Source organism: Cervus canadensis, chromosome 15 (genome assembly GCF_019320065.1).
Source record: "Cervus canadensis isolate Bull #8, Minnesota chromosome 15, ASM1932006v1, whole genome shotgun sequence".
Taxonomy (NCBI): domain Eukaryota; kingdom Metazoa; phylum Chordata; class Mammalia; order Artiodactyla; family Cervidae; genus Cervus; species Cervus canadensis.
Genome location: NC_057400.1, coordinates 65,318,626 through 65,335,077, shown reverse-complemented (window position 1 = coordinate 65,335,077; position 16,452 = coordinate 65,318,626). Strand labels below are relative to the sequence as shown.

The window sequence follows — 16,452 nt, the reverse complement described above, 5'->3', positions numbered from 1 at the left end:
AGCTGCTTATTCACCATTCAACTCTAAACTACTTTGGTTAAAAAGTAAGTGAATCAAAAATAATCTATACATAGAAAATATTTGCTACTATGATGAGACAGATATTAACTAGACTTACTGTGATAATCATTTTTTAATACATGAAGATATTTAATCATACATTGCACACCTGAAATTAATATAATGCTATATGTCAGTTAGGGCTTCCCTGGTAGCTCAGCTGGTAAAGAATCCACCTGCAATACAGGAGACCCCAGTTTGAATCCCGGGTAGGGAAGATCCCCTGGAGAAGGTATAGGCTGCCCACTCCAGTATTCTTGGGCTTCCCTGGTGGCTTAGATGGTAAAGAATCTGCCTGCAATGCAGAAGACGTGGGTTTGATCCCTGGGTTGGGAAGGCCCCTGGAGGAGGGCATGGCAACCCACTGCAGTATTCTTGCCTGGAGAATCCCCATGGACAGAGGAGCCTGGAGGCTACAGTCCATGGGGTCACAAAGAGTGGGACATGACTGAGTGACTAAACACAGCACAGCACAGTGCACAGATCAGTTATCCTCCAATAAAACAGTCTATAACTTATATACACTAAGGAAAAATAAAGTTAGGCAAATACATTCATTTACATGTTCTCCATATCAAGTACTCTTCTAAGTACTCTACAACATAATCTTTACAATTTCTCTGTTAATACAATTTCATCCCCTCATGTGTCCTTTAATTACCCAGAGGCTCACCAACAGAAATGGGATAACATGCTCTACATAGGTCCCTTCCGGCAGATGGAGGGAAGTGGTAAATAACAGCAGCAAACATTTAGCTTAGTGCTTCTATACACCAGGGTATTGCCAAGCACCTTACATACATTAGTTCAGTCAGTACACACAGCAGCTTAATGAAGTGAATGCCATAGTATGATCCTTATTTTATTGATGAGTGAAGAAAGGTACAGAGCAGGTAAGTAGTTTTCAGAAATTTCCAGGGATACAGTCAACAGATCCAGGATTTGAATGGAGGTCCTCTGCCTCTGAGCCTGTGCTACCGGTACATACACTGTACTGACTTTGCACAACTTAATCAAGCAGACGTAGTACCCTTGTCATGGTTCTAGAAGCCTGCAGAGGTCTGAGGTAAAGAAAATGTTGACCATTTAAAGAACCAGTAAATTAAACAGGACAAGGAGTGGGCATTTTTGTTTGCAACCCAACCTCTACCAACAAAACAAAACATAACACAAAGACAGCTTATTTATATTCATATTTTATGATTTTTAAACATATAGGGGAAAAGATATTGCAACTATAAAATCAAAGAGTGGTTAAATTAAGAACACAGTTGACTACTGTTGATATTTTCATATTGAGCACTGAAATGCCAAGAAAGACTGTGAGAATGTCTAATTTTAAACATTCAAAGGGGGAATGTACCTAAATATTCAGACAAACGGAAGAGGAAAAGAGGAAGATGCTGTTTTGCTCTCTGATACAGTCTGAATTGTAACTTTTGAAAATACAAATACCAGTGAAATTAATACTAGCTATAAATAGCCATATAAACCATTCCAGGTTTTTTTTTCTCACATTCTGAGAGCAGAGAGATGCGGTTTCATGTTTAACACTGTATTTCTTTATCAATTGGTCCTTCTTCTGAGAGCAGAGAGATGCGGTTTCATGTTTAACACTGTATTTCTTTATCAATTGGTGCTTCTTCCTTATGCTGCAATAATGATATAAAAATTCTGAATCACAATTTATGTAGATATAACTGAAAACATTAAAAAGTGACATGATTCTTACAGAAACTGTTCTTGCTAAACATAAATGACAGAATTGAAACATGCTAGCTTTTTATTCATAAATAAAACCTAGAGTCCAAGCAAATATTAGACATTTTGCCATTCAGTTCTTCTCTGAGTTAGAAATTGTGAGAAGTTCCTTTGATTTTATGAATTCCATTAACTCCATATTAAGGTTTTCCCATGTTTGGCAGTAACTAAACTGACCTGATTATCTTTTCCATCTTCTATCCTTTGCATATGACCAATACACATAGCAAGTACCATAAATGATAACGTGATTATTCTCAATTGTCTGTATTTAAGGAAAAACATTTTCCTGTGGATGATAATATGGCCATTGCTGCTGCTGCTGCTAAGTTATGTCAGCCGTGTCCGACTCTGTGCGACCCCATAGACGGCAGCCCACCAGGCTCCCCCGTCCCTGGGATTCTCCAGGCAAGAACACTGGAGGGGGTTGACATTTCCTTCTCCAATGCATGAATGTGAAAACTGAAAGTGAAGTCGCTCAGTCGTGTCCGACTCTTCGCGGCCCCATGGACTGTAGCTTACCAGGCTCCTCCGTGCATGGGATTTTACAGGCAAGAGTACTGGAGTGGGTTGCCATTGCCTTCTTCTATGGATGATAACATAGCCGTTGAGGAAATACTAAAAAAGAAAAAGAAAAACAAGTCAGTCAAGGAGCTTTTAATAGTACCTCTAGCTTTATTTATCTCAATCTCCTAAAATCGACTATGGTTTTTGTAGGTTTTACATGTGTCAGTATCAAATTTTGAAAGTAATGCCAAGAAGATCTCTCAAATTCTCTGATAAGATCCTGAAAAAAATGAACTTCTTTTTTGCCTAATTTAATTTACAAATTAATTAATAGTTTTACATTTATAATTACTCTCAAGGTTCTATTTTGAAAAACCATAGTTTGTGGACTCAGTGAATGAATGATTAAAATGTCTTTCAGGTATGTCTCCTGCTGTCAGCTATTTTATTAAAGATTTTAGAAATAAGAATTTTTTGATATAACAAGTTTATTGACTAACTCCTCGTGAATTAGCACAAATATCACTTCCTCGAAGCAGTCTCCCAAAGTATCTTCCCATTCCTTCTCCCTATCTAGTTACTTGTCATCCTGTTAGCCTGTTTGGTTTATTCAATCATTTTTTCTTTTCATTTACTTGCTTATGTATTAAAGGTGTGTTTGCTTCCACTGAAATGTAGACTCCATAAGGTCAGGGAGATTTTTTGTCTTGCAGACAGTTGTCTTCCTTGTGCTTAGAGATTGATGCTCAGTAAGCTTTGCTTAAAGAAATGGATGAATGAATGTCCATAATAATGACTGGTGATAATGATATGGAAGACTTGTTTAGTTAGTTGTTGTTATTCTAATTTGCTGATGTGGCCATAATTGTCTACCTACTTTTTGTTTCACCAGTTATTGGAGGCAACTTGTAAAGGTATGCTAATCAAGTAACCTCTGTGAGGGTGAAACTAAAAATTAATATAACAGATTGAGTTATTTCAACAGTAAAATTAAAAAGTTAATGTGTTTACTTATTGACTCAACAAATGCTTATTGAGTACTTCATGTCAGTCAACTGACTAGGTGCTAGAGACACAGCATGGGTAAGATGGATAGAAATACCATCATTACAATTTGTTTGTGGGAAGGGTGGATTATAACTACCAACCAAATAATGAAGATTGTATCAGGTACTATTAAAAAGGAAATACAGGTGATATCTCACCTAGCCTTGGAAAGGGGAAAGGAGGATCAGCAAAGACTCCCTGTGAAAGTCACAGTTAGAGTGAGCTCTAAGGAAGCCAAACAAGCAAGTAAGAGGCAGCAGGGAGATTGTTCCAAGAAGAGTGATTCAGATTTGGAAATTTAGTTAAATTTGAAATCTATCTTACATATTCTATATTACATTCAAAATGATTCCTCTAAATATTTATGCATATATACAAGTACATTGCTGTTGTTTAAGTCATGTCCAACTCTTTGTGACCCCATAGACTGTACCCCGAAAGGCTCCTCTGTCCATGGAATTTTCCAGGCAAGAATACTGGAGTGGGTTGCCATTTCCTTCTCTAGGGGATCTTCCCGACTCAGAGAATGAACCTGCATCTCTTGTATTGAAGGTGGATTATTTATTACTGAGCCACCCAGGAAGGCCACAAGTACATTATAGAGAAAAAAAAAAAAATTGTCAACAGTATCTTCCAAGTATTCTATAAAATTAAAAATGTTTCTAAGTATAGGTTAAGAGCCCTTTCAACCTAATTGAACTGTGATTTTATAGACAATGAATCATAGAATCTTAGAACATGCAGCATACTTTTATAAACAGAAAATCTTCCCAGAAATGGATCTGTTTTTCATTTTGATGAAGGTAGAGTATTGACACTTCAAGTTCACACAAAATGATAGGCAGTCAGAGAATTCTCCTTAAGACTGCTCAATTTATCAAAGTCAAAAGTCATGAAAAGAGAGACAAGAATAGAATGGTGGTTATCCTGGCAGTGGTAGGATTTGGCGAAATTGGGGAGATATTATTTAAGGTACAAACTCATACCAGTAGATAAGTCCTGGAGATCTAATATGCAGCATAATAATGATAGAGAAAAGCACTGTACTATAAATTAAAAGTTACCAAGAGACTAGATCTTAATTGTTCCCACCACAAAATAAATAAATAAATAATGATTGTGTGACATGAAAGAAGTGTCAGTCATTGCTTTGGTGAAAATCACATTGCAATATATAATATACCCACCAGTGTATACCTTAAACATGCACAATGTTCTATATAAATTACATCACAATGATTTTTTTAATGGAGAAAGAACCACTGGAGAAGGGATAGGCTACCCACTCCAGTATCCTTGGGCTTCCCTTGTAGCTCAGCTAGTAAAGAATCTGTCCACAATGCAGGAGACCTGGGTTTGATCCCTGGGTTGGGAAGATCCCCTAGAGAAGGGAAAGGCTACCTACTCCAGTATTCTGGCCTAGAGAATTCTATGAACTGTATAGTCCATGGGGTCGCAAAGAGTCGGACACGACTGAGCAACTTTCACTTTCAATTTAGCAAGAATAACCAGTTGGACAGTAATGATTTAGGAAAATAGACACTGCCAGTTCTATGTAAGTGCCTTAATGCAAATTGTAAAAAATTGTACCATGGACTGATATGGTATAATCAAATAGCTCCAAACAATCAGTAAGTAAGCTACTGTTGGTTGTGGGAAACTCTTGTTTTTTGTTTTCTGTCTAAGAGGAAAGCCTTTTAATATTTTTCATTAAAAAATAAAAATTTCAAGAACAAAATAATAGTTTTACTCCTAATTATGACATAGAGTGAAGAGATTTAATTCAAATTAACATAGATATAAAAGATAATAGACTCACTCTGAAGTATAGAGAAAAGTGAAGCTAAAATTTTTAAATTTTGCATTTTAGGCTGATATATTAAAATGTAAGAGCATTCTTAGCTAAAGAAGTATAATACCTGAAAATACATTTTGATTCAAAATAAATATATGCAACATTTTTCAAACATATTAGAATAATTCTTTTCAGTTTAAATGTCATTTCAACACAAGGAGATACAAAATTAACTCAAATATTTTAATATTCAAGAATTTAACACAGATTTCTATAAGAAAAATATGGTCCCTGTAATGCAGAAGTGTACCATCCTCATTCCTATTGGCTGAATATAATATAAGGTGTTGGCTACTTTGAAGAGTCTCACAATTTGTTAAGAAAAACACAAAAACTTAGTCTTTATCTAGATCCCTATAGTATAATGGAAGGGAGGTAAAATTAAGGGTTAGTATAATTATAAGATATCCTTCCCATTTTGTCATTCTAAGATGATATTGGGTTTCATACAAAATGTACATATTCCTCTAAAATATGAGATAAAACATTCTTCCTCCCTGAGAATACTTTTATTAGATTATTTTTTTCCATTCTTTATGATGCACATCAATAAACTTTTTATCACTTTTGTTTTCTCTTTGGCTTGGAGAACTGGGGTACCTTGCAAAGATTTGCAGCTGGCAAGTCTTTCTCTAGCTTAATGAATATTCATCACCATTTGCAAAAATAGAATGACAAGGAAAACTTTCAGCTCTTAATATATGACAATTTGGCCAGCTCTTAATGATTGCTTTCTGTGTTTGAAAACTGAATTATACTAGTAGGGAATTACTGAAGGAAGACCCCTGTAAAGAGGAGGAAGAAAAATGATTGAAGAGGTATGAAACAGTGTGATTATAAAAATCATTCAAAAAATTTAATCTCAGAAAATTTTAGCTTCAAATAATATTCTACTCACTCTAGAATTGTGCTGTTACTCATGAATACAATTTATTTCATTAATATTCATATATATTCATCTCAAAATCACTTAAATGATTTCTAAACTAAATTAAAGAAATGGTCACTTGGGACTTCAGTAGAAAAACTGCTAGAATAGTGTCCTATTAATTACTGAAAATAAGATATGCTTCATTGTTAACCCATTGCTCTTAATGACATTACAGTTCTTATTTGTTGTGCTGAGTAGAGCTTTTTTTCAGGTAAATTATGATTCCTGAGTGAGATGAAAAGCTTTTTAAAAACTCCTACTATATGAATATTTTATTTAACATCATTTAGACATTTGGTAAACAGTATTGTTGAATTCAGAAAACAAAGCTCAAAGAATTCTTGCTGTAACGTAAAATTAAGTACAATCTCATTTAAAACAAAATAAACAAATAAAATAACAAAACAAGAAGTACTCACAGACAAGTAATTTCTCCTTTTCTTTGCTCTTGCCATGAAGTCTTTTTTCTTTTATATTTAAAAGTTGTTGAAAGTAAAGAATCACTACAAAATCATATAATAAACAATGTTGTAAGAAACATTAAATGTAGGAACATTAAATATTTAAGAAACATTAAATGTGGAAACATTCTCTAGTGGGATATTGATTCACCTAAATTAGGGGTCCCTAACCTCCAAGGGTCTAATGCCTGATGATCTGAGGTAGAGCTAATGTAATAATAACAGAAATAAAGTACACAATAAATGTCATGCACTTGAGTCATTCTCAAACCATGCCCCCTGCCCCAGCCCATGGAAAAATTGTCTTCCACAAAACTGGTCCCTGGTGCCGAAATGGTTGGAGATCGCTGATGTATCAAAACATACAAAATACACTAAAAGGGGAAAAAATGTATTACTAAAAAGTTTATGTAAAATATGACCAGGTTATTATTATTAAAAGTATTAAAATGAAATTGTTTATTTGTTAATACAAAAGACTGATCCATAAATCAGAAAACTGTACCTAAAAACCAATATATTTCATTCATGTCCTTAACATCTCAAGTCATTAAATGATTCTTCTATGTATAGTACTTCACTACCTGGCTAAATTTTAGCAGTGTTATGAGGCTGCTGAGTGTTAACACACATACACATACACAGGCACACACAAACACAAGGTCTTTAGAATTTCCTGAATACAACAACAATCTATTTATATTCAGTCACTTTATACCAAAGAGGGCTATTTTTAGGATGAATCACATCCTGGTCTTCAAAAACAATGGGATAAAACTGGGTACTAAATACAAGGGCAATGTTTCCACTGTGTAAAGGAAATGTGTGTGTGTCTGTGTGTGTGCATGTGCATACATCTCTCCAAAAAGCTCTCAATGATTGATTGAATCCTCTACATATTTTGTAATACATTTTATCACATGAATACTGTGTTTGAAATGATCCCAAATCATTCTTTTTTTTTTTTTTTGCTTCTTCTGAGTTCTTCAATCAATAACACTATTGATGATTGTATTTTGTTTTTAAAGTAAAATGATTATTATTACCAAATAAAGGATTATTAGTTTTACTATTTCTACCTATTTCTCCTTCTGAGCACCACTGAAATTTCTCTTCAGATCTTAGAAAAGAATGCTCTTTCCCAAAAGAAAATGGAATTTCTGTGAATCAACTTGTCCAGGGCAGCTTGCAAACAGATGGGAGAGTCCTGCTGTTTTTGAACTTTTGCCATACAAAGCTAGTACACACAGAAAGGCACTCTTCGAGGATCACTTGTTTGTGTTGTTTCATAATGGAGGTGTTGTTGTCCACATGCGTACACTAAATATTATTTTGCTTTTTCAAAAAACTACAAAGAAGCTTTGCCAAATCAAAGCTCTAAAAATAATATACTTTGTAGTGAATGGATATCTGTTTCTGATATCAACACAACATCTGTAATATTTACCTATTCTTTCCCCTAATAACAGAAAAAGTTTAAAAAGTATTATAAAAGATTTTAGTTCTAGTTGGAAACATTTTTTTCCAAAGTTTATATACTGGAAGTATAACTAGATATTATACTAGTTCCAGAATACATACACACACACACACACACACACACACACACATATATATCCTCAATTTGCCAACTAAATTGTAGGGATATTGTGCTTGAACATTCCATGCTTAAGCACACATAATAGATGTATTGTTATTGAATTTGAAAACTTTTTTTTTCTTAAAGCATGCAGATTTTGGCTTTGTCATTTGAAAATTTTAATTACATGGCCATTGTCCAGATAATTACTTAAAAGAACTACAGACTTGATTAAAGTACAAGTATTAGAAACAAATTTTGTTTTTTTCACTAAAATGATTACTTTTTAGTAATTTTAGAAGTCTGTGTTATAACAACTAGAAACAAAAGAAAATTTCCTTAGAGAAACTGGTGAATCCATATTATACTATGCGTTAAAAATAAAGAAACAAAATTAGACAATGACCTTGGTGGTAAGCTTTTTGTATCGAATGGTTAAAATAATATATTTCATATAAGCCTTTCAACCATGATATAGGTATATGAGCTTGCTATTAGGTCAGTTAGAATGAACAGTGGAGTGAATAAAGCCTGTCTTCAATAATTAATTCTCTTAATTGAGCAACACTGATTTTCAATCTCCCCATAAGAGTTAGACATGCTGCTTTACTGGGTATAATATACATTGATTAAATTTAAGATATAGAAAATTATGAATAATTAGAAAGCACAAAATGTGACTCAAATAATTAAGAAAGCAAATATTTACACTGCCTGTAGTACAAAGGAAAAATGTTTATGAATAAAAAGGAAATGATGACAGTTATATTTGTAAGAAAAAATTTCGCTTTTGGCCTATAGGGCTTCAAAAAATTAAAGAAAGAGAAAATGGGAAAGAAACGGGGAAGGGAAGGAAAGACGGGTAGGGAAGTACTCACAATGTGTATTTTTCAGAGTGGGCTTCTAACTGCACCCTTGGGTAACCATAAATATGATGGCAGAAACTTTGAAAGTCTCTGCAGTGGCAGTTTTCTGACAGACTTATGCAGTAGATGAAGGCTCTCAACACCTACTTCCTCTAAGAAAAGGCTCCAATTCAGAGAATCCTTCTACCATTGCAACAAGAAAAGAATTACACCAATTTTGGCCATAATGATCACCTTAGTTACTTACCAGTAGAGGGAGAACTCCAATTAAACTGCAAAATTTTATACTCTATGACAGTGCTAAAAAAAAAAAAAAAAAAGCATCTTTATTAAGTGAGTATGAATTTAGCAAAAATTGTTTTTATAGTGAAAGTTTCTCAGTCATGCCAACTCTTTGTGACCCCATGGACTGTACAGTCCATGGAATTCTCCAGGCCAGAATACTGGAGTGGGTAGCCTTTCCCTTCTCCAGGGGATCTTCCCAACCCAGGGATCAAACCCAGGTCTTCCACACTGAAGGTGGATTCTTTATCAGCTGAGCCACAAAGGAAGCCTATTATACTGTACTATCCCATTCTTGAGCATCTCAAACTTGGTAAGGGATGATGGGGCAAGAAACAGGAAATGTTTCAGCCCAAATTTAACACACTGTTTAAAATTACACAAGAAAAATCTATGTAAAATATTGCAGGGGCACCAAACAGGAAGAAAGCAGTGGGACTTAGATGGCTAAGTTATTAATAAATTATACTCAACGTTACTGTTGTGCTATACAACTATGGGCATTGAAGAGATGTCAAAAGATTTGAGTTCCAACAAGACAAGATCTTACACTGATTCTGAGCATAACAAAGCATCTTTAACCAGGGAGAATGCTATCCAAGACTTCAGACTTCATCCCCACCGTCCCTTTAAAAAAGCTGTTTTCCATGGAGAGTCTCCATCTGTATCCCAGTTATGGGCTCCTTCCACTCTCTTTTTGCTTCTCCTAACTGGGCCCTTGTTCTTGGCCCTTGCCTTCTATGTTGACACCTTCCTGGCTCCACCTCTCTCAATCTGACTTCCTTACCTTCATCTTAGTTGGGTTATCTGAGAAAAACCTTTTCTTTCCTAGTGGCTCCCTCTTTGGGTATTATTTCTTTCTAATGAGCTATACCACACAGAATTTTTCAAAATTAGAATGTGGTAATGAGGGTACAAGCAGTATTTTTGTTACTTGATTTTTATTTTACCTCTTATATAAGCTACTGTCCCTGGTATAAACACAGCAGATTGGTTTCTTGGGCCTCCTATATTTCTCCATTACTAAATGTTACACCCACCTTTCATTGTTTTTCCAGGCATACTTTCCATCTTTGCAGACCATTTTGTCAAGTCTAGATTTCTGACCTGGGCTGTACTTTGTTCCCTTTCCTGACCTACTGTCATGGTTTTGATCTGGCAGAAAAGAATAAATTTTTATACTCTCTAGAATTAATCCTTTTCAGGTTCTACCACCGCCATTTTTTGTATCCTTGTCTATATTTATAATTGCTATTTGCATTGTGTTGAAGCATACTGAATATACAATTATAGGATAAAGCACTGTAATTGTCTAAATTTATGGAAGCAGAAAAGTTATCCTATTTCCATGATCAGTTCAACTATGACAAATTTCACAAATGATCCATAATTAAATGAGGATTCAAGATAAAAATATAAATAAGCATATATGCTAATAACAAACATAAGATTTTTACTTGGGGGGTTACAAAAACCCTAACATGTCATTCATCCACTCAACAGATATTTATTTTATTATGTACCCAATACTATCCTCTAGAATGGATACTTTATTCATTCATCCAATCAACAAAAATTTATGTTTTCTCTATATACACTACTATCCTATAATAAGGAAGGCATTGACTCAAAGAATTTATAATCTAGGGAAATAGATACATAGGTCCTCAAATAGTTGCATATGAAAAAACAAAATGATCAGAGATTTATATGAAAAAAAATTATAGAGGAAGGTTAAGTAATTGTGCCTACAGAAGTCAGAAAAAAAATCCCTCCTGGATACAGTGCACTACCAAGGAAGGATAAAATATATAATAGACAGAGAGGATAAAAACATTCTTGGTAGAGACAATGGCAAATTCAAAGACATAAATGCATGCCATCGAAAGAATAACTTCTAGGGAAAAAATTCTGAGACTTAGAAAATGAGGCTGAAAAGAAAAGGATGGGTCAGATAATAAAGGTACTTGAATTCTTGTTAAAAAGACCTTGATTTAAACTTGTAAGCAAGTAAGCAAGGGGCAATCATTAAATGATTGTTAGTAGATCAAAATAGCATTTTAGAATAGAATTTCTAACTACTGCTTGGCTGATAGGCTAAAGTGGCGGATGCCATGACAGTGGCAATTAAAATAGGGGAACAAAAGGCAGGATAATTGAGACATATCTACAACGTACATTAACTCTTAAATGAAACAGCGGAAAATGGAAAACAAGTGGAGACCGGAATTGCATATTGAATATTACACAATGCAATATACTAGAATATACTAGAAATCAGTAACAAAATAATGAACAGAATGCAGACATTTCTGGAAACATTCTATATCCATATATAAACATACAATTTTCTGAATTTCAAAGACACAAAGAAAATTTCAAATATTTTCAAAACAGAAGCTTTCTCTAAAGTTTATCCGATTAGCTACTCAAATTCTTACAATACTTCCTGTTGCTTCGTGAAATTCAGACTGTGAGTGTTTAGGATTCCCTCTGGTCAGCTTTTATTTCACTCTTTCTGCTACTCCTCACAACTTTTGCAGCAGCCAAACTGGATTTCATCCCCCCGACCTAAAATCACCATGGATGGTCCTACTTCTCAGCCACCTGCAATTACTGGATTTCTATAATTTTTTCTGAACTATCTTAATTTTGTTTTTTTCTCAGTCCTATATATTTATCAGTGCATGTTCCTTACCCCTTCTCAGTGTTCTCATACCAGTTTGTTTATTCTCTAGCAAGATTTTTAATATCTTTAAGTTATATACACCGTTCTCTATGTGTTTGCCTGAACCCTCTATGCTTGGATTAAAATATACTTGAGTATATGGTTTATATAACTTGCTTTTTTGCCACTTCAATTCCCTAGAACAAGTCTTTGTCTAAAATAGTTTTCAGAAAATAGTGTGAGAGAGAAAGAGAAAAAAGAAGAGATAGAAGAAGAAAAAAATACTGTCTAATTTTAAAATCATTCAGATGGGAAAAATCGAGACAAGAAGTGTCCGTTGACTTGAAGCTTTCATTGTTTTGATTCATAAGACCTCATTAGGCAAGTGTTCTCTGGCATGTAAAATCCCATATATTATGTGATTGTGGTTAAGTAGGATAAATGAAATTCAAGGTGAGTTACATAAGACAATCACCTTGGAAACAGAAACAGAAAACCATATGTGTCTTATGAAGAGACCATTTATAACAGATTCCGTGAGAGTTCAATTTTAAAATACCATGTTTCTGTTATGCTGAAACGCTATAGCACCTCCTTTGATGAGTGAACACAGAAGCACATTCTCATACAAGAACAAGAAAGCCCTAGGGGTCCATCAAGTCAAACTGATGCGCCATTCAGGCACTTTTTTTTTTATTCCCATGATATCTATCTTCTGCATTCTTAAACAGAACTAGTAACAGAAGCTCAATTTGCTAAGACACATCTCTGGATAGTCCAGCTGAAACTGTTTCTCCTTTTCTTCTCTCTCTTTCTCTCCCCTTTCACCCTGCCTCTTCCTATCCTTCTCTCTCTCAGGTATTACTCAAATATTACAGTATTTAATTAATTTTTTTTCAGTTAGTAATATCCAATTTCTCATCAGTTCCTCATGTGAACCTCAAAACTGAAACCTCATTTCTCAGCTTGATATGAATCAATTATATTTGCCCAAGATTATTTAAAAACAAATGCTTTCCCATTCTGAGTCACTAAAATGTTAAGTTCTGCTTAGAGCTTAATCACTTTATAACTGTGGGACATTTTAACAAATGAAAGATAAAACATACACTTTGAGAAATAACATAAGGCTATTTGCTTTTCTGATCTTTTCTCTGGTACACCAAGTTATAAAAAGCTGAACTTTTGCTCAATAGAAGATACAATTGTATGATTTTCCTTTCTAAAAGTGATATAAATAACACACATTTTGAAAAATCAGGATTCTCATTTATTAAAACTGGGCATTAAGTGTGGAATTTTAAATTTAGTGTATAAAACAATATATATTAATTATAGTTTTGTAAATATATAAAAATTACAGTGGTCATGAGAATGATGAAAGCCAAACTCATTTACTACCCGTGGGAAGAAAAACGGAGGAAAACTACAAATCATATTTTAACTCTTAAATATGAGACAGGTATCTAAAACAAATACGGCCAAGTATAAAAATTTGACAAAACTATTATGTATTAAAACACCTGCTATCTACTGAAGTCTTACTAATACCATTAATTGCTTTATATCTATTATTAGGACAATCTATAAAAAAAAGTGAGGGGGGCATGGCAACCCACTCCAGTATTCTTGCCTAGAGAATGCCGTGGACAGAGGAGCCTGGTGGGCTACAGTCCATGGGGTCGCAAGGAGTCGGACAGGACTGAGCGACTTAGCATGCACACATAAGAAAAGTACTGTGTTCTTTCCATTTTACAGAATAAAAACTGAGGCAGGAGAATTAAACAGGCTGCCTAAAAATTACACAGTAAATAAAAGATTAACCTGGGTTTAAACCCATGCATTTTGTCTCTTGAGGCCTTGTTCTTAATCACTGCATTATGAAACTTGTTTTATTTTTCCTCTTTTACTTCTTTGTGTACTTGAGGTAGTTCATATTTTTTAATGAACATGAAAATAGAAAAACCAGTACATAAATGTTAGTTAAGCTGAAAAAATACATTTTTTAATATTTACATGGAAGCTTTGGCACTTGATGTTATGGTTTGTGAATACAAAGATTAGTAATGGCCATTTGTCATGACACTCATACTCATGACACAGGTACTGTTTTACAGAAGAACAAGTTTAAGAGACATGAAAACTAAGATTTTGAGTATTTTTATAAGAAACTCTGAATTCTGATTGTTTAACATATTGATTCAACCATCCTTTGGACCCAGATTTTTTTTTTTTCACTGTATGCATCTCTTTTTAGAACAATAGTATGAGATTTTCTCAAAAGTCAAAGTAGGAGTGAAGAATTGAGATTTAGATGTCCCAAATCCAGAAAGAATCAGAAGACCGGATAATCTGATATACCTCAGTGATGACTAAACAAAAAATTGTTCAAATTTTTTTTGGTGTGTGATTGATTTAAATACTTAGAGCAAGTTACAGACTCAATGGTTGACTACTTCCTATTCTCAGTTCTCCTGCTGTTTCTCTACAAAATTTTCTTTACTCTTTATCCCACCAATTCCAGCCACTTCGGCACTTTAAGTGACCAGTCTGTTTCCTTTGCTCAGCATGATGGCTATGCTTTTATCTGGACTATCCATCTCTGTGCTGACATCTAGAAAGTGCCTCCAGGCAGAAAACCAACTATTCTGGGGCTTATCTCTTGTTTCCTTTATCTTAGATATATTTGTAATTTTCATTCCAAATTTGAAAACAATTATTTAACATTAACTCCAATTTTTAGATTATTTATGATGGGCAGCCACTACAATTAGCAATTCAATTATTTTTAGAAGTTGCTAATATAGATCTGAAATACTTAGAAAAGATGCATCCTTGGTGTGTATCCATTATGTACATATGTGTATGCAACAATTATTAAATTAAATTTTAAAAGATAATTAATATTAACAATTTCACAATCTAACCTTAGGCACATAATATTTCTACTAGTCTTATTTTTTTTCCTTTCTCTTCCTTTGCCTACAGCAGAAAGCACTTGCTCGAGACCACACAGACAGGAATGGAACCTAAGTCTTTTCATGCTAATTTCTGTATTCTTTCCAAAATGGGCAAAAAATATAAAAAGTGGGCCCAAGGTATTAAGGAACATCTTCCTGTCCACTCAAAGCTTTAAGCCTTAATGTACACACTTAAATTCCATCATCAGGCTTTAATTATGACAGGCTAAGCTACAGAAGCCATCTGGAAAGAAGAAATTTCCCCACCCATTGCTTCTTCCCACTGACTTTAATATGACCTGTGAATACTGTTAACAAATAACAGCTGTCTTGAATCCATACAGCATTTAATTGCCATTTGTTTGCCTTAGCTTCTTGCAACTATTTCAGGAGGGAAAGAGGTCTGAATTCATCCCTGAGGATCCTGACATATTGAACTATGAAAATTAATTGTATTTGCTTTATTTTGATCTCTTCAATGCCACTTATATTGCTTTACTTGCATAGAGTTAGAAATAGCCTAAACAATAATAATAGCTGAAGCTTAAGAAATATTTTAGAGATAACATGTTATTAAAATATACTATCTTTGTGAATAAGAGCCATATATCAGAATCACTGAAAAATAAACCATTTGCTTTCTTATAGATTTTTATATACTAGATTAGGAAAAGAAATTTTTGTCCTCTGAGTGTTTACTTGTCATGCTTTTCAAACTGCTTATAACAGTTTCTTTGTTTGTAAAATGTGTGGGTTGGATCCTTGAAGTCCTTCTGGTTCTTCCTAATTTGTAACTCCATAGAGACATGTATTTCTATTGAAGGCAGAGTGAAGGCCTCAATGCACCTCTCACTTGCCCTTTGCTCTTTTGTCAGTGAACACACACAGAATCTGGGATTCACTTAGGAAAATCTGAATTGAAATTTCTTCTTCTTAGTTAGCTACACTTTTGCTCTTAGGAAAGTTGTTAAATATATATGAGAAAACTATGAAGGAGATTTTATATATGTACTACTCATTGGGAAAATCAAAATATCTACTACAAAATAAGTTTAAAGACAAAGTAAATGTATGAGAGAACACTTTGCAAATTGTGAAATATTTTACAAATGCAACGAAGTTAATATGATAATAATTAAGTGCAAAAAAAAAAAAAAGAGGGAGATATAAAAGAAATAGCTTCAGCTAGACTACCCATTGAAGAGCTGACTCATTGGAAAAGATCCTGATGCTGGGAGGGATTGGGGACAGGAGGAGAAGGGGATGACAGAGGATGAGATGGCTGGATGGCATCACTGACTCCATGGGCATGGGTTTAGGTAGACTCCGGGAGTTGGTGATGGACAGGGAGGCCTGGCATGCTGCAGTTCATGGGGTCGCAAAGAGTCGGACACGACTGAGCAACTGAACTGAGACTACCCAGAGACATGTCTTAGCAAAAGGTTCTGCTACTAGTGCTGTTTAAGAATGCAGGA

The 16,452-nt window shown here is 34.2% G+C and overlaps 1 long non-coding RNA gene across 1 annotated transcript in view; it reads right to left on the bottom strand.

Moving 5' to 3' along the window:
- Positions 1-1,003: 1,003 nt before the first annotated feature.
- Positions 1,004-16,452, bottom strand: part of LOC122453874 — a 137,948-nt gene continuing 122,499 nt past the window's right edge. The window contains exons 3-6 of the long non-coding RNA XR_006273206.1: positions 9,315-9,367; positions 6,581-6,664; positions 2,344-2,439; positions 1,004-1,712 (exon numbers count right to left, since the gene is read on the bottom strand). This is a non-coding gene — a long non-coding RNA (uncharacterized LOC122453874). The remainder of the gene's footprint in view (positions 1,713-2,343; positions 2,440-6,580; positions 6,665-9,314; positions 9,368-16,452) is intronic.